This window comes from Mustela nigripes, chromosome 13, assembly GCF_022355385.1.
Source record: "Mustela nigripes isolate SB6536 chromosome 13, MUSNIG.SB6536, whole genome shotgun sequence".
NCBI lineage: Eukaryota > Metazoa > Chordata > Mammalia > Carnivora > Mustelidae > Mustela > Mustela nigripes.
In genome coordinates, this window is record NC_081569.1 from 81,584,064 (window position 1) to 81,603,784 (window position 19,721).

Below are 19,721 nucleotides of genomic sequence, written 5' to 3' on the forward strand. Positions count from 1 at the left end.
AAAAAAAAAAAAAGAAAAAGAAAGAAAGAAAAGAAAAAAAAAAGAAAAAGAGAGAAACAAACAAAAAAGAGAGAAGGGGCTGCTGTGTGACGAGGAACAGCAGTGAGGGTGGGGGGCCGGGGGATCCCCGGGGCCGCCGCAGGTCCCTTGGCAGCTGCTCTCTAGGAAGGAATGAGGCTGGGGAGGGGGAGGGAAGGCAGGCGAGAAGGGGGAGGAGGAGAGGAGGAGGAGGAGGAGGAGGCCGGGGGCGGGGAGCGGAGCTCGCGCCAGGCCCGGAATGTGTCGCGGAGGGGCTGTCTCCGCGCGGAGCAGCTAGGCCGGGCCGGGAGGAGAGAGGCGCGCGGCCGCCGTCTCCCCGCGCCCTTAGCCTTGGCAACTTGTGGGTCTCCTGCTTTGCTCTCATCTTGCCCTCCTTTCCACTCCCCCGCTCCCCAAAACAAAACAAAACAAAACAAAAAAAAGAAAGAAAAAGAAAAAGGAAGAAAAACCCCTCAAATCCAAATTAGCGAGTAAACAGCGAGATTCAAAATGTGCCAACAGTTGGAACGTCTATGCCCCGTTAGTTACTGTTTGGGGATCTGTGTTTTAAAAAAGTTCCTGGTGAGAATTGCATATCCAGGCAAGGGGCTCAGCGGAGCATGTCTGTTTGAAGTTAGTTAAACTAAAGCCAAAGGGAAAGGGAGTTTGTATTCAAAATATCCTTAACCGTCCTACGTGAATGGCATTGTTAGACTGCATAGTAACTAAGCACCCCCCCCCTTGCCCCACGTGGTTTTCCCTCCTGCTGTCCACCCAACCTACTTTGTTTGGAATCCTATTTGCTATTAACTGGCAGTGTTAATGACATTAATTGCATATAGCATATTGGTTTGTGCAAAGTACCTTTTTCTGTCTTCGAAGAAGAAGTGCTCAGTGTGTGAAATGTTACCCATTGCTACATGAGGAAAACAAATGCTCTAGATACATGGCCCCTCCCCAACTTTCCTCGTAGGTGTAAGTGAACTTCAGAAAGAAAGATGAGGGAAGTCCATAGTAGCTGCAAAGATTTAATTATTATTACGTAGGAGGTTTTATTTTTGATACAACGTTGCATTTAACCTATAGCTTACATCAAGAAGAGAGGTATTTAAACAAGCTACTCATTAGAAAGCTTCAGTTGCACTATTGCTTTTTTCCTTCACACAACAGGGACAGCAGAATTGGCAAGATTAAGGGAAAAAAAATTGTTGGGTAGCTATATAATTGATTAATTCTAAACTATGGATAATTTCTATAAATCCTATACCTGAAAGTAAATCACACATGATACCGTTTTTAAAGATGTTGAATGTGTGTAGCATTGTCTGCCAACTCATACTAGCTAAAAGGAATATTCAGTGTTTTATGAAGAATTCACATATTAAGTACTTTGCTCTTGTAGATAAGAAAAAGATTTTCAGAGCATTGTGCAGGTCTTTTAATAATGATTTTTTAAAAATTTAACATGGTGATGCATACTTTTTCAGATCAGAAGTTTATAATTGATTTCCTTCCTCCTTTCCACTCATCCTCCTTCCCCACTTCTGTTGGTATTAAATGTATTTACTGGGATGGCCCCAGTAATCTCTCTAGCAGAGGCCTATTTGTGTGCCATTTTGGGAATTTTTCTGAGATAGGAATCTTGAAGATAGAATTAATTTCTAGAGGAAACTTCATAGCCTGTGCATGAGCGCGTTCTTTATCACCTGTCTCCATTTGGCATTCGAAGAAGGTAAATCAAAGTGCGCGATTTGTTATTCTGCTCCACTTGAGAGCTGAACTAAATAACACTTGGTCTGAAATTCTGATTGAAGTTGTAGGAGGATATACTGTATTTAATTTAATGCCCTTTAATAGCAGCTTCTTGTTCAGCTCGGATGCTGTCATTTTAAAGGTTGGATCTGAGAAGGTTTAACCTGTAGGGAGAGGGAGGAGTAATAACGAGGTAGGGGGCAGAAGGAGCGATATAGAGGAGAGGAGTTATAAACTAAATGTTTCAAACAGTAATAACCACAAACTTGGCCCGTTATCCAAACAGTTGTTTTATGCCCTGAGGGTTCACTTTCTTATTGGGGCTTTAAATGCTCTTAACACTTTAAGTGTAAACGTTACACATGTTAGTTGATTTGGTTTTGTAATGAGAAATGGAAAGTCAGATGGTTTGGTCAGGAGGGGGTTGGTTTTCATAGTTACTTGTTTCAGCTAAGTAGAGTCATTTCACCTTTATGTGGATTTTGTGCCTGGTACTTGTTGGTTTGTAGTAGTATTTCCCTGTAACAGTTGAACACTAATATGTTTATAAAAGATCACTTTCGTGGACATGCTTTAGGTGGTATTCTCCCATTTATTTACAAAATAGTTTCCAAATGACTGATTTCATAAAGGCGCTTATGGACACTACTCTTTACTGCTTTTCAAATACAGCAGTAACACAAACTTATATAGAAAAAAAAGACATTTTTTCCAATGGTCTTGTTGTTAATTTATAAAATATCTAACCTGAGTTTCGTAATACAGTACAAAAGTCATTTCCTTCTAATAATGTTTACAGAATGAGTTTTGGAAAAAGAAACTTCTTCTTCATTATGTCTTTGGTTACTATTTAGTACTGCTTAAATTTCTTTCACTCTTACACACAAAATGAGCCTGAGAGCCTGAGAGCATAAGCTGAAAACCTTGTGTATTTAAACTTGCTCGATTTTTCTTTAAACTCCAATAGGTTGCAAATTATGTAGCTCTACCACAGAGTTTTTCCACTATGTGGATGTATAACCAAGAAAAGTAGACAGATAGAAGTGTCAAGCATGTGATGTGCCCATGCTGGTTTGCAAAGGATATTCCAGTAGTATTTAGGGCTTTTGGTTTAAAAAGTGAAGGTGGTGGTGGAGACTTTTTTGGGAGAACGTATTTCTTTTTACATTGTAAGCTTAAACACAGAGTGATAAATGATGATATGCGTTGTCTAACACTTGCTTATATATAAATAGCTTCACAAGATTGCTTAAATGATAATCGAAAATATGAAATAGGATGGCCTTCATATCACAAGGCCAAGGGTCTACAAATGGAAAAACTGAAATAATGAAATATTTCCAAGGCAACAGACTGTCAACAAGAACTGTAATGCATGGGCATATCATAGAACCACAGGAGAGGATATTAGATCGTATAGCTCTGGAGCCAGGAGTTATAATGACCTTTATTATGTAGGACCCTCCCACATTACAGCATCTTTTCCGTATTCCCAATCTCTGGTTTATGATTTGAGAGACGGATAGCTACTCTGAATCTGTAATATGCCAGTTACTAGATTTGATTCGTTACAAGGAGCAAACTTGATATCAGTATTACTTGATGCTTTTGTTAAAAAAAAAAAAAAAGTTGCTAGTGGTATTATGAATAGTTTCCGTCCCTGTGTCTTTGCAGAGTCTTAAAAATATGGCTTTTATTTGATCAAAAGTGATGTGAAATTACTATCTCAGCAATGAATTGGTAAGAATTGCATTGTGATTTAAATACAATCTACACATCGGAACGGTTTGGTGTTTTTAGTGATACGAAGTTTGATTTTCCCCTGAAATTCTATACAATGGTTGCCCCTACAATAGAGCTATTTTATGAGAATGCCAGAGTTTCCATGAGCCCCTCAATACTTTTACTGTGTCCCAGATCTTAGTCTGGATGGAATCCAGTGCCATGTTAAAATTGCATTTGTATGAAATGGGCCCTGATGTCTAGGATCTCCTGCTCTGTGGTGAGGTTTTCTATGACAAGATGTATAGATATGTGCTTTTGTAAAGCAGCAATTTTGGGGGACAATTTAGGCAGTGTAGCTTTCATTTCCTTACTTTAAAGCTGCAGAGCTTTATATTTTGTGAAATATTTGTGGGGGATATATCACAAATATTTCTAAATCTCTCCTAGTAATGTTTTCCCATATGCACTTTCTTAAGTGCTTTACTATTAATAATGATCCCAATGTAAACCTTAGATAGTCTGTTTCTGTTTTCTTATTTTTCCTGCATTCCTGTGAATCTCTTTCGTCTGCAGAATGCTGCTCCCTGAATTTAAAGAAAATTGAGCACACACGAGAGGGGAACCGGCCCTTCCTATGATGTTTGCATGGCCACTTTTTCTACAGTGTAACATTTCATCATTTGGGTTAAATTTTTAAAAATTTTGCATTGTGTAGGCTAAGATTCGAACTTCAGGTGTTTTACAGACATTCCTTAATTGTTTGCACTAGATAGGGTTAAAGGTTAGCGAAAGAGTTGGTATGTTAAAAATTTAGTTGAATAAATACTAATTTTACAATTTAAATGCTACCAAATTTTCACATCATGGAATATATGAAACTTGAAATATTTTAATCTATACTATTATGTGTACTGATATTTAAATCTGTACTTCTAGAAGTTATGGAAAAATTCAGTTACATTGCTTTGCATTTAATGATGTTAGTATTTTCACAGTAAATAGAGCCCCCCCCCCTTTTTTCCTCATTGGGCAGTGTAATAAACCAACTGTAACTGAATGGTATTTTTACTGCTCTGGGCCCCATTAGTGTGAATAGGATGTTTGCACTATTAAGTTTGATAGAACCTTACATAGTTAGAATAATTTGCAGTAATATTAGTAATACTACAGTGCATAAGCAGGACATAGCTTGGTAAGAGTAAAGTGATTACTACTGTATTTGAAATGACTAGGGTAGTGACAAGATTAAACAGCACTTGAAGTTGTTGTCTGTATACATTTCTAGAGCATAATGTTTTGGTATACATTAGAGCATAATGTATTTGCAGTCCTGTGCACAAAATCATGAGACACAAGATGAAAATCGCATATCACTAGTGCTTGTGGCCTTTGAGTATAATTATTGATTGGTTCATTCACTCAGCCTTATTTATTGAACCTCTCCTATGGACAGTCGTGACTTGTACAAGAGATGGAAGTTAACAATACTCTGTAAGAGTAGTTGCTCTGACCAGAGACTTGTCCTTATACCAGACATGCAAAATACTATAGAGAGCCAGAAACACCTTTTACTGCAAGAGGAGGAAGTTCAGAATTCAGAGTAATATATATAAGGCTCTCTATCTCTTTGGACTTCGATCAGTTTAGTGTTCTGGGTGGAGGGGAGAGGAAAGGTAGGTGGTATCCAGGTTGTAAAATATAACTAATGACTGTATAATGACAAGTGGTTCTTGGAGGAAAGACAGAAAAGGTGCCATATAAGTATAAGTGAAATTATAGAAGATTTTTAGAAACAATCTCTGGAGGGATTCAGAAAATAAAAAGAGATCACACATGATAATGATCAATGGTTACTGGGCATTGCCTTGTTTTGGGTCCTGTATTAAAGACATTTTCAGTCAAGAAAATAGATGCTAATCTTCCCAAGGAAGGTAGTAGAGATAGGGACTGAATTTGGGTTTGTTTCTGTAGGAACCAACCTTTCACAGCAGTGTGCAGGTGTTCCGTTTTTGGACTTCGCAGCACCAGGGATTTCTGGGTGGATGCCATAGAGCTCTTGGGGCGGGTAGACCGCATGCACTACAGATAGGATAGTGACCTCGATCTCTGTTTCTTGGTTGTTCATCCCATGTTCAGAGAACTTCAGAAATGTAATGTTCATGAAGTTAGAAGCATTCATGTTTAAATGATTTTCCCTCTAGTGTTTCACATTCCCGTTGTTTTGTGGGCAAGTTCCACAGCTCTGTGCACTTCGGGAAGACTTGTTAAGGAATTTTTTTTTTAAGATTTTATTTATTTGTTCATATGACAGAGAGAGTTCGTAAGTAGAGCCTGATATGGGGCTCGATCCCAGGACCCTGAGATCATGACCTGAGCCGAAGACAGAGGTTTAACTCACTGAGCCACCGAGGTGCCCTGGAATGGTTTTTAGAAGAATCAGTTTGCTGCGTGCAAACACCTCGTAGGCCATAGACCATGAAGTACCCCAGGACCTCCTCCGCTCCTGTTATCCATGCCTCAGAGTGTGCCGTAGTTTGTCTAAAGCTTACCATTGAGGCATTCTTATTTTGTGAGTTTTGCCACTGAGTGGGTGGAAGCAGCCTCACAGACTTTCTGAATAACACTTAAGTGTATTTCTAGATATTGTCTTTTGAAATATGTGAAGACTCATGCAAGTTGGCCTCCTGCCAAGTTAGGTGGCATTATAATAATGACAGTAAGCCTTTATATAGCAATATGGGCCAGGTATGAGTCTAAGGGCTTTGCATATATTAATTAACTCATTTAATGAAAAACTTGTTAAAAATGGACCACAATAAATGCATAAATGATAAGTTCTCATTATTTAGTCCCTCTTCCTCTCTGGACACACGCAGATACTTGTGGCATCTTCAAGAAGCGAGAGTCTTTGGTAACATTTTAATTTCTCTAAGGCCAGGCATCCTAGGGGTTGGGCGGGCATGTAACGGTTCTTTGACAAAAGCTGTACTTCAGGAAACTTTGTAACATCTGACACCATTACTGCTCATTGTAGAATGTCTGCTAGATTTGAGGTACTAGACAAGCACGTTTATCTTTACATTTTTGGATGTTATAGTGTCAACCAAATAGCTTAAAGAAAAAAAAAGCATAGTAGGAATTCCAGACAGAGAAAGGACTAGATTAGGGGTGCTTCAGTATTTGTGCTTGAAAGAACTGAGTGTTTTGCTTGTGTATTTTAATAAAATATTCACTTTTACATTCAGAAAAATCTCTTGTTTACATAAAGGATAGGTTGCCTTATAAAATGTTGGAAAGGGCTCATTTAGAGAGATGTTTTGCTAAAAATATTGAAGATAAAAAGCAGCAGTCAATAGGAAGTATAAGTGAAAAATAAGCCACAAAATTTAAAATAGCTTTCAGATCATCTTAAAAGAAATTACTTCTGATTACAGTATTTTATTATCATCAGTATGCTAATGCAGAATTAAAGGGCTCTGACTCGGGTACCTAGGTTATATATAACATTAAAGCTTAAATCTTTATCACATATTTTTGAAAGTAGTGCCACATAGCATTTTAAGACCACTTTATGGAATCATCGGTCATTTCAGTTATATCCCATTACTTCTGATAGACGGGGGCTTTTTCATTGGTAAGATTTATAAGAATTTTATTATAAAGAAAAATGCAATATTGGATTAAGGGTCATCTTTATTTGACTATAGCTCAAATCAGCACCCTCTTACCCTCCAATCTATGAATTTTCCTTTCCACCATGGTAACACTATGGAAAAGGATACTAGTTCTAAACTTCATCCAGAAGCACTTTACTCAGAAAGAGTGCAGCATTTTGGTAGGGGCAGATGGAATGATTGAAACTCTTTGAGGAACCTCTCTTCTGGTCCTAGAAAGTGGAGAGATCAAAGGATAAGGGTATTTTTAGTAACTCATGTAGATTGCATTGATTGAAGGAGTATTTTTCCTATACAAATAATTTATTCCTCAGAATCTATTTCTGAAAAACATATATATCCTATTCAATATGAATGGAATTTTTTTTTATTGCACAAGATTCTGTATACCCTGTGTAAAATCATATAAACATATGTAAAGCCTACATGTATACTGTTTATGACATAACATATATAAAATATAAATCAGATCTATCATATTTGTATTATATCTACCTAAAATGCAAAAATGTAACAAGGATATCTTGAACATATTATAAATGTCTTACTTCAGATCGAGTTAAATTTACATATAGGCAATGAATTGGTGACTTTTTTGTTTTCCTAATGCTGTAAGGAAAAGTAGACTCATCATTTTTTTTTACACATTTTTATTGTTCTGTGTAAATGTAATTTGTTAATCCTGTGAAATTTGTCATAGATAAATTTGCTTGGATTATCTTGTCACCACCGTATCTGCATTCTTTTGTTCATTGCTTATTCATAATTTAACAGTCTGGCAGTGAGCCTTTTTGGGATGCTCACAAAAGATATATGACCTCTACCAGCTGCTACTATAACCTGCAGAATGCACAGCAAGACATTAGAAACGTGAGGATTCCTCTACTGATTAAAGTGCTCTTCATTTAAACAGTCTGTTCATAAGAATCTCAGGAATCTCTTGCTACCAGCAGTTTTGTTTTTTGTTTTTTTTTTTCACTTCCTAGCAAAATTAGTTCAAACTATTGAATCTTCATTTGGTATGATTTTTTTTTTTAGGTGATCCAAAGGAAATTAATTTCTTGAATTCTGCTGTTTCTTTATAACCAAAGACTCAAAAATCTGACATTTGGGCATATTAAAGTTCTCCAGAAACAGTTTTACTAGCCAAGGAAGAATAGAGAGTAGAATGGCTATATCACATCCCAATCTTAGAAGAAATGGTTGGTTTAATCCTACTCGAATCCAGGCACTTTACAGTTTGTATTCGAAACAGCCTATATTATGTGGTATGTGGCAGACATTAAAAATAGAATGTTACTTGAGGTGTAACCACATCTTTAGGTTTTCATTATTCTGAATTAGTTTAACATACGAATTTATTCTCATCTCACCCCTCCCCCCAGAAATCAGCAGATCAGTTTATGAGTAATGGCTAGTTTTTGCCTCTCTTCTGTGCAAGCATATGATTACAGTTCAAAATAATTCATTGCTAATCCATGCAGTATTGGTTCATCTCCATCACTCTGTTCTGTGATTAGAGCCTCAGGCCTGCTGCCTTGCTTTCCGCCCTGATTTTCTTTAACTGCAACCCTTGTTTTAATATAGTTCTGTAGTCACCACTGTCCTGCTCGCTCCTCTCCATCCCTCATATATATCGATTGCAGTAGATTAATATTTATTTGAAGCTATTTTTCAGACTTTGTGAAAAATGTATTCATTTCTTACTGTGAATCTTCATCTAAAGGGAGGGGGAGAGGGAAGATGTAAGACTCAGGTACACCACTCTTCTTACAAAGTGAAGCTATTGCTTTTCCAACCTTCATTCTTTGCTGTAGTCACTGTTTGTTCTTTATACACAAATCAGGAAGTTTAATTTCCTTGAAAAAAATTTAGATGAAGCTGTAGTGTTAACAGTTGAACTCTTGTTTGTAACAGTTCTAAAATGGCTTTCTGCATTTCCTGAGTACATACCGGAGTTGGTGCAATCACCATAATATACATTGATCAGCTTGCATTGAATATTTCCAGACAAGGCCACAAAGCTATCATTTTCCTTAACATCAAAATTTGCCAATTTCACCAGAAGGTCATCTAACAGATTTTTTAAAGACTTTGTTTCAGATCTCAGTAGTCCAGTGTTCCTTTTAATAATTACTTTCGTCTCATTGTAGCCGTGTGTTTGAAAGTGTAGGTCAATGAGGATGATTGCATTCAGAATTTCATGATCTGTGTAGTGGAACAAATTGAAAGCAAAGCCTGTATCAATCACTGTGAAGGGAGGGTTAATTGTTACCGCTTCTCAAGCCTCTGGACAGATAAACCAGTAATGAAATACTTATTGCTCTGATATGTGAATGCTGAAGGATGAAACAATGGAAACAGAAGCAGTCTTCAGAGATAACCAAAAAGGCAAAGAAAAAAAATAATAAACCGGATGAAAGTATGGAACTATGTGCTGCATTAACTCTCTTAAAAGTAATATTGTTTTTAGCTTCCTACCCATCTTTTTCTGGAAGGTTAGGACAGTATCATATATCAGGTTGCTAAAGCCAAATAAGAATATAAATGGAAAACTCTCTTTCTGTAAAAATAAAAAAAAAACTAAAAAAAAAAAAACCCAAAACCCCAAAACATACAGTCCTAGGCTTTATATGAACACTGCATATTTTATAAAAATAATGTTTGAATTACTATTTAAGGTTTTCTCTCTCAAAAAAAAAAAACTAGTGATTCTACACATGTTAAATATTATACATGCATAAATGGCTTAAATTCCAGAATGTTTTAAAGGATTGTTTTGTTATCTTTGAAGAGATTTTGGAATTATTGGCCCATTGTAGACCAAAGCATAGAGGAAATTGTGAAATACATAAAGAAACAGTCAAATAAGAATTAGTGTTGCAAAGAAATCATGAGATTAGAGTAAGCACATTTAACCATTTCTACCATATGAACTTAACATTTAAACATCTGTTAGTTACTTATATGTTGAAATATATGCAAAAATATTTAGCCAAATTGAAGTCTTAGGCCCATGACAATCATCTCAACACAGTGGGTAGTTCTGAAAATTAATGAGAATGATAATACTGTAAAGACTGTTCCAGAGTTTGCCCAAATTCATTATCTAAGACTCTTGTTAAGAACATCTCAAAGAATTTTAACCAGGAAAATATATTAATGGTTCAAAAGCATTTTCAAAACCCTGAATTATAAAAGTATAATGGAATTATAGATGCAAGAGTTATAGTTAGCAACACAGATAGCAGAAGACATTATGATGGCAAAATTTTCCACAACCTATACACTCCTTTTGTACACGGTTTCATATGTAGGGTTTAAATCTCACACATTATTTTTGTTTTGTTTTGTTTTTAGGGCAAGAAAATCAGAATCATTTAAAAACTAAAATGGGTTCCTTCCCATTCATGAGGAGAAGCTGATAGCTGTAAAAAGTTAGATGTGTCTTTTGGCAGTCATTTCAGATTTGACACCACCAACAAGCCAGAATATTTTTAGCAAAAAGAAAGAACTGTTGCACATCTTTTTATTTGTCTTCAAATAAAAGTTTCCCAAGACCTGTTTCTGTGCAATATTGGCATAGCTGCATAGAAACTAAGCAAATGACTGGGACATAACCCTTTTTTTTTTTTTTTTTAATGACAACAGCACCATCCTCCAGTGAATGTGGTTTTGTATGTTGTATAAGAATTCATTGTAATAGTGATACTGTAACATCCCTGGGCCAGGCTACTTAGACTGCTACTAAGATACATCAGAATGTAAGTCAGTAGAGAGCTCTCAGGTATAGCTGTACCAAAGGGTATGGACTTCGGTCTACAACAAATGGCAGGCAGAAAGCAAGAAGAATTCCTTTCCTTGGTAATAGACATATACTGAACAGAAGTGCCTGCGGGTATCGAGATGGTCAGGGCAGTACACGATGAAGTGCCATTGGTCACTTGCTGGTTGGGTGCTAGCAAAACAGCAGGTAATGGCCCGAATCCCAGTCACTGGTTTTGGTCTTTCATTATCTTTATAGGAAGTTGTTCTCTACACAGACAGGTCCTTTAACCATGTATAGCCTTAGTTTCTTTATTAGTATGTTCAGTGGCTAACATTTCCTTCCAGCTACAAAATTCTGTGACTACATGATTTGAATTATGTGGAAATATGATGCAAAATAATGAGTTGAAGTCTATGGTGTTTCTTTTCTTTCCCCCCAATGGTATTAGGATTTACAAATATTCTTTATTTATAAAACTATTGAAGTTTTTAGATCAAATACAATGCTTTTTGTGTAGGTTTCAATCAATAAAATGTTGGATATTTAAGTATTTTTCTTCCACAAAAACATCTTTGAATGGAAACTTTTTATTGCAAGACTGTCCAGAGAGACGTTGCAGTGGAAGCTATAGGCTATATTAAATTATATTTTAAAGTGACATATTATGCACATGACTCAAGGTAGCACTAAAGAAAAACACTAAAATGTTTAGCTATAAATACATTTGTTGGTTAAATTCAATTGAGATGGTAGAACAACTCTGGAAATATTTGAAAACCAGATGATATACCACAAAGAAGGAAGTTAACAATGTAATGTTTGATGGACAGGCGAGCACTTAGGGGAATAACTAATCTCTGAAAATTTTGTGTGTTCCTAAAACATTTATAAAGAAATTTCTGTAGTGAGTTATTTGCCCAAACGACAACGATAATTTCTTTATTTCTAACCTTGTTTTTCTTTTTTTTTCTTTAAAATTTTTAAAAATTTTTTACTTATTTATTTGAGAGAGGGTGCATGAGCATGAGCAGAAGGAGGGGCAGAAGAAGAAGCGGATGGTGAGATGAGCAGAGAGCCCAACGTGGGGCTTGATCCCAGGACCCCGGATCCCTGACCTGAGCTGAAGGCAGCTGCTTAATTTAACTGACTGAGCCACCAGGCACCCCTCTACCCTTGTTTTTCAAAGGAGCTTTCTTCTAATTCTTCTCCCTTACTTATAAAGATGATCTGATTTAGTGTTTGTAGTATAGACAGATTTAAATATTTATGATTGGGTAAGATTTCTTCTCATAAATTAAAGCCTTTAAATACATGCATCATTTAGACATTTATTGTTTCCTTTGAAAGTTTCTAATTAATGACATTACTGCAAATATATTCTTCTGAGATAATTAACATTTTTGCCTAATTTCTCTCTCTCTCTCTAATACCTATGTTCTATATATTATCTGTAGATTTAAGAGTATTTTATTCCCCAAACCTATTTTATACTTAATTATCAGGATAATTTAGCACCACTGATAAAAAATATTTTTCCCTAAAAACACTCTGTTCCTCACAAGATAATTTTCTATTTTTCTTTTATGAAAACAACCAGGAAAACTAAAAAAAAAAAAAAAAAAAAGTATAGCATAGTATAGACTGTACTTATAAAACTCCTATCCTTCCCTCTTCACTCATCAAGATTGTACTTTTTCAGAGCTAATGCTGGCTAAGTGTTAGGAGATAATCTGATTAGAACAATTTACATTGAGGAAAGAAGCTATTTTCATTTTTTAAAAGGAGCCAACAATACCAAATTTCAATTTATTAGAACATGGAAGATTTCCAGTGTGTCCTTGCCTCTCTATATCACACATATATGCCCCTTCCTAAGAGATACCTTGGTCAATACTCTGAAGTAACCTCTTCTGAAAATTTTCTATCACCTCATGACATTGTTTTAGAAATCATACAGTAGTTTCCTCACATGATTGCGTATAAAAATGGCCAGATAGCATGAGCTGGGTTAAACACACGTGCTATGCCTATTTTCATTGATAACTTTTAAAAAACATCTAGTTAAGCATCTCTCACTGTAGTGAAGAGCTACCACCAAGTAAGGAAATTGAGAACTGGGTGGCATGTTGTGACACTAAGGTTTCAAAGGTGCACTCAGTGCTGAGGTAGGGTTTAAATGTGGAATTTATAGATGGCTGTAGAGGTCTTTGTGGAAAGGAATCCACATCAAGTCTTCAGAGTTGGGTTGAACCAAACCACCACAGACTTCACAAGATCCATTCTCTGTCACGGTCCTGCTCCTTCTGTCCCACTCACTTACCGAGTCCTGTTCCAAGAGCGCACATTACCATCCAGCTGTATTTTGCTGTTATTCATTTGCCACCAGCATCTGTTCCCTACCTGGTCATGAAGACTTTTGATAAGCTCTGACTGAGCGTAGCCTCTCCTGACTTATACTGGGGATTTTTAAACCCATGGTCCATCAACAGTATAGCAGTGGGGAAATGGGCTTCAGCGGATCCAAAGAGTCTCCTGCAATAGCATATTCATACATTTTTATCAGTTACTTAAGGGGGTATATTTTCCCTGAAAAATTTGTGTCAAGAATTGTGAAGAGCCTGAGATTTTACTGTACTTGCAAACTACTAAGTTAGCCTTTAAATGGATATTGGTAGAATTTCCATTATCCTTGGATTAGAGACAGAAAAGTTTATTACAGTCTTAGCAGTAGCCAGTGTATCAGAATTTAAGGCAATTCTCTGATCTTTGGTTCCTACAAAGAGGGCCACATAATACCTGTATATGTAGTAGGATGTGTCACAAGAGGAACTCTCAATTTAGGGAACCTGAACTTTTTAGGATGGACAGTAAACATGTCTCCCCTTTGCTCTGGAGGGAGAAACACCAGCTCTGACCTCCAAGGCTGTCCTCTATACAAATAAACTGGAATAGATAGTCCAGTACAAAGGGTAGTTAGTGCCTGGCCTGGAAGATGTGGAGAAATGCAAGACACTTTTCTCTCAGCAGTCTGCATCATTGTTATGACGATCATTTAGAAAGATGAGAGGATGTAGTGATATAATTGTCCTGTAGTTTCAAGTTTCTCTGAGCTTAATGCAAGAGGAAGTCAACTATTTGAGAGGAAATGACAAAGATTCTGAATGGAAAGTTTTCCAAAATGGCGTAGGTTTGGTTGATTCAGTACTGCATAGGTCCTTTTAACGTTAATATGTTAACATTTTCATGACCTCTGTTTTATCTTGTCCTTTTTTGTAAGTATGCTTTCTTCCTGGTTTGCTCTATTTATCTATAAATTTTAATTTGTTGATAGTTCACTTTGTGTTTTTGCGTTATATTATTCAAGTTTCTCCACAGCTCAGTAAGATAGGTTCTGTCAGTATCTCCACTGCATTGCTAAAGTCAAAATTACTAAGGATTTGGAACTGGGCTCTAGTCTCAGTCTGTTGACTTACTACATCATAGAGATGACATTCTTTGACCACACTGGTTTCCTTCTGATTCTTTTTTTTTAAATTTTTTATTTCTTTATTAACATATAATGTATTGTTAGCCCCAGGGGTACAGGTCTGTGAATCACCAGGTTTATACACTTCACAGCACTCACCATAGCACATACCCTCCCCAATGTCCATAACTCCACCACCTTCCTTCTGATTCTTTTCTTTTTTTTTTTAAAATTTTATTTATTTATTTATTTATTTATTTATTTATTTATTCCGAGAGAGAGCGAGCGAGAACGGGCACAGGCAGACACAGTGGAAGGCAGAGTCAGAGGGAGAAGCAGGCTCCCTGCGGGGCAAGGAGCCCGATGTGGGACTCGATCCCAGGACGCTGGGATCATGACCTGAGCCGAAGGCAGCTGCTTAACCAACTGAGCCACCCAGGCATCCCGCCTTCCTTCTGATTCTTAAAGAATTTTTTCCTATGGTCCTTTTATCTTCTGGGGCTTTCCCATTTTTCCCACATCACCTTCCTGCCTCATAATGTTTATCCCTTCCCTATACCCAAGTCCTTACCCCATATGGGCCCAGCTGATTCTATAGATCCCTTCTTACACATCGCCTTTTAATACCTGCCATGGACTTGTAGGTATTGAATATTTTTGCACCCCCACATTATACTAAGTCACCTTATCTTCTGATTTTGTAGTAACCATATCTGTAAAGCTAATGATTACAATGACAACATAAACAAGTCAACCAAAGACTTACAGGTCATACCTAGCTTTGTGGTAAGGTAATATAATAAAGATTATTATAAAGAGATTATGATCTTGTTTGGCAAGTTATAATCTGTAGTCCTATTTCTTGCATAGTATTTATAACATCCCATTGTGAATAGATTTACATGTTGTGATTTATGGTGGCATGGATCAAAATGTAGCCCTATCTTTTGCAAAGCATTGCACTTATGTATACACCATAATTTGTTGTTATAGCTCGCTTAAAAGGCTTGGTTAAAATGATGGTGGTTTCTGGTCATTTCTGATCGAGTTATAAATTAGAAGGTCACCTCCAATCAATGCCCAGTGACTTGGCACTTTGCTTTCCCATTTTCCAGTCTTCTAGCCTCATTTTTATCCCATAGGTTTTAACAGTATCATGATACTATAATTTAATGATCAAAACAGGATCTAATAGCTCACAAGACCACTATGGCCCAGATATTCTCTATTGGATACATTCTATAATTATTCTCTGTGATGGAGATGCTTACATAAATGTCAATATAATATCTCGAGATCATGTTAAAATATCACACTGGAAGGTGCTCTTGAGGAATGGACAATGGAATATAGAAATCATTTTAGTGTTGAGAGCTGATGCATCATCAGAATCTATTGTTAAAATTCTAAATATCCATAACCAGTATAAAGGACCATTAATCAAAATATTGGATGACAAAGAAATAAATAATAGTTTCTTGTGTTCTTGTCTTTCTGCATGGATTGTGACCTCTTTGGAAGGCAAGAAATCATTGTCCCCCATTGCGTATGCCCAGGGATGAAAAACATTCCTAGAACAGAGTTAATGAATGGAGGAATGAATGTCAGTTCTAATTATGCCTACTTCATACTTAAGATTTTATCCCAGGTAGTCCCTATATCTGTCAAAAATCTGCAACTATACTTGGCATACCTCATTGTCTCTGATCTAGAAAAGAAATTAATAGGGAAAATTAAAGTATTTTATAATTATAAATATTTTCCTAATGCTTAGAAATTTCTAGTGTATTCTAGAATTTCAAAGCTAAATTATTTACATTGTTTGATCTGGATTCCCTGAAAATTATGCCTCTATAACTCTACAGAGAATGATTTTAAGTTTGAGATGTGTCACATCTCTCCATTAACCAAGGAACCAAGAAATGTTAATTAGAACTAAATATACCACTGATAGTTTCTTTACTTCCAAATGATACTAGCAAACAGATGAATTCTGGAACAATGGAATATTTCCAATTAGAATGATATTAAACCCATTTTATAGTTATAATCTCATAAAATTTGAACTCTATTCTATATTTCACAAAATTATACCTATAATTTAAGTTGATTAGACCAAAATTTAAAAATGCAATCATGTAAAATAGAACAGGTTACAAAAAGAATTGACATTTTTCTGGGGATCTCTTCTCTAATTGCCTGGTTCAGTCATCACGTGTAGCTAGTATGTATAACAAAAATTTTTGCACAGAAAATCTCCTGTAAGGATACGCTAAATAACCATGATTAATTTAGCTCTTTACCATGATTGAGTAACAGTAGTGAACACTGTTACTTTCCTACAAACCAGTAGAGGGATAAAACTTGATAAACTTGCTTGAACTTAATATATATATAGAAATGAAATAATTAATGACTCCAGGGAAAGAATGGATCAGTAGTTCAAATATACTTATTCCTTTCTCTCTTTACTCTGAACATTGCTCACTTTCTCCAAAGTTTATTACCTGTAGTCACTAAATTTTTTCTTTAATGCATAGGATCCCTATTCAGATATACTGATGTATGTCTTGAATAACTTTGGGGATGAAATTTAACTACAGTCTTATTAATATACCAGTAAAGAAACACATCCAGTTCTCTGAAACTAAAATAACTTCAGACATGTTGATATATATACTTCAATATGTTCAAACACACATGCACACACACACACACACACACGCACGCACACACACACACAGCCTATGCAAATAGAAACAGAGCCCATGCTATAATACAGTTAGAAATTCTGTTCAGTGTTAATAATGAAGAGTCAGTGTAACAGGCAAAAGCTTTCTTCTTTGCTCGAAAAGAGCACTGAGTTGCAGAAACGCAAATAAGCATGCATGGCTATTTGATGTCCTGGCATGACGATGATATTATTTATTTTGTTCAGATCCACTCTGGCTTCCCAACTCTAAATGGAAAGTGGTATCTTCTACATCCGATATCTATTTAGGAAGACGGCACTCTTCTGAAGAGAAAACAGACTATCTCTGGAGTATGCTTTTCTACCTGGAAAATTTGAGAAACTATACAGTGTTAATAATAATATTTTAACAGTTGCTGCTTATTGCATTATTATTATGTGTCAGACACATACTAATAATAAGCTCTTTTGACATATTACCTCAATTTTCTAAATATTTGAATTAGTTACTTTGTTAATTTCATCTTTGGGGTTTTTAAGCATTGCTCAGTGTAAGCATTCATTTTCTATTTCTGGTGTGTATATTGCATTTGTCTCTTGCAGAAGTTTTGAAAGCTGTGAAGTTTCAGTTTTATTTCGCCAGGTCGCTCCCTCATGCCTGGACTTACTTCTGCCCGTCAGTTTGGGGCATGGGCACTTCTTAATCCTGGGTTTGGTGGGAACATCACGGTAAGCGTTACAGGCTTAGGGAAGTTCTCATTTTCTCTGATTTTATAGGCTAGGACATTTTGTTGCCTAAATGTGGTACCCGTCACTTTTGAGGTGTTGTGGTTACACTCCTGCTCCCCACCCCTAGCTCAGCACAGGGACGTTTGTTTGGCTCAGCTGTCACCTTCTGGCTACTCTTCTTGCTATAGTTCTTTATCTCAGACTCACTTGGCATTTACTTAAACATACTTCAGTTCCCTTAAAGTTGGGCTGAGCCTTTTCCTTTTCAAATTTGTTTCCATTTACAGAGGTTTATTTCTCTTTTTGAAAAACAAAAATAAAAACAAAAAACCAGTGCTCCTTTTTCTCTACTTTGATTGCTTTTTCTTGTTATTTTATAAATTCTTTAAAATCACCCCCAAATAACTGAATGCTTCCAGAAATGTTAATACGTCCTTCCTCACCCCGTGGACCTACCATTGTCTTTGGTTTTTCTTAGCCAACTATATTCTGCTTCCTTGTGTACCTCCAAACCTGAAGTGAGTTTCTACCAATAGACACTTTCAGCCTTTATTTCCATAATCTCTTGGCAGCTTTTGTCACCCCTGGTCACCCCTTCCTTTTGGAGACACTCTGTTCCCTTGATACCTGTTTCGCTGTGCTTTTCTGCTGTTCCTCCCAGCTCTCTTGCTCTTGTTCTGGCCTCATTTTCTACTCATCTCATTCTGTACTCCCTACAGGAATCTGCCATATATGTCCATGGCCTCATCAAAGGGAACAGAGATGATGACAGTGCAACAGTTCTTCATGTTTGGTGGGATCTCTCCTGCTCTCTAAACCCATATATACAGCTGCATATTGGGCATAGCCATTCAGTTGTGGCTTGGGCACCTGAAGCTCAAAGGGACCTGAAACTTAACTGTATAGTACTTGGCACACAGTGTGTGTTCAGTATATATTATATATCCAGATGAGTGAGTAGCAAATAAGTAAATACATGGGTAGAAAAGGTAGCCCCAAAAGAGACTCGTAACATGATGATGGTGATACTGTTATCTTGCTCTGTCAAATTGTTGACGCAGAGACTCCTGAGTGCCTTGATCATTGAAATTTGTCCTGACTTTCTGATCTCTCTTTTGACCTGGTTTCCAGACACAAAATGCTTATTTTGACTGATTCTTGGACACCGCATATTTTTATGTTCCTAAACTTTTGCTTTTTATGCTCCAGGAACCACAGATCCTTTATTCCCAGACCTGACCTGATTTTTGACAGGGGATGCATGCTATTTAATAAGTTTTTGTGTGTGTGTGTGTGTGTGTGTGTGTGTGTACATGTGTACTTTAATTGTAGCTCACATGAAGACTCCAGAGATGAGTAATGACCCTGAGTCTAGTGTTAGGGTTGAACAACTGGAATAAGATAACTCTTTAGAAAACTGTGTTTTCATTTACATAAGCAAATATTTTATGGACTTTGATTCTATTGTCATTTTGCCATTTTTAGACTTCTTTTCTTTCATGAAATCTGTAGTTGGCATGGAGGTTCAGGTTCATGTTTCTTCCCTAAGCCTGTTCAGGTTTCTGGTAGACATAGACTGACTTATGATTGTAATAGTAAAAGAGCAAACCCATTTAGGGGGAGCCCCATGAAGACGCACACAGTGCTGGTTTTCGAAGGGTTGAGCATGCTTCAGTCCCTCAAAACAGTGTTACCTCTTTGTGTGAAATTCCTGAGTATTTTCAGGCTTACTGAGGGAGAAGATCCTCTCTTCTGGATTTATCAAGTAGGAAGTATAATGCAGTGCTGCAGTCTAGAGTCTTTCTAAGCTCAAGTATACACCATAAAAAGGGGACATGTGCACCGAAATCAGATAGCTTATGAAAACCAGCACAAGCATTTTATGACTATGCCTTA

The 19,721-nt window shown here is 36.6% G+C and overlaps 1 protein-coding gene across 6 annotated transcripts in view; it reads left to right on the forward strand.

Annotated features, from left to right (window-relative positions):
* The window catches only part of NPAS3 (neuronal PAS domain protein 3), an 841,582-nt gene that overhangs the window by 5,186 nt on the left and 816,675 nt on the right, over window positions 1-19,721 (forward strand). The gene's annotated exons all lie outside the window — the stretch shown is intronic.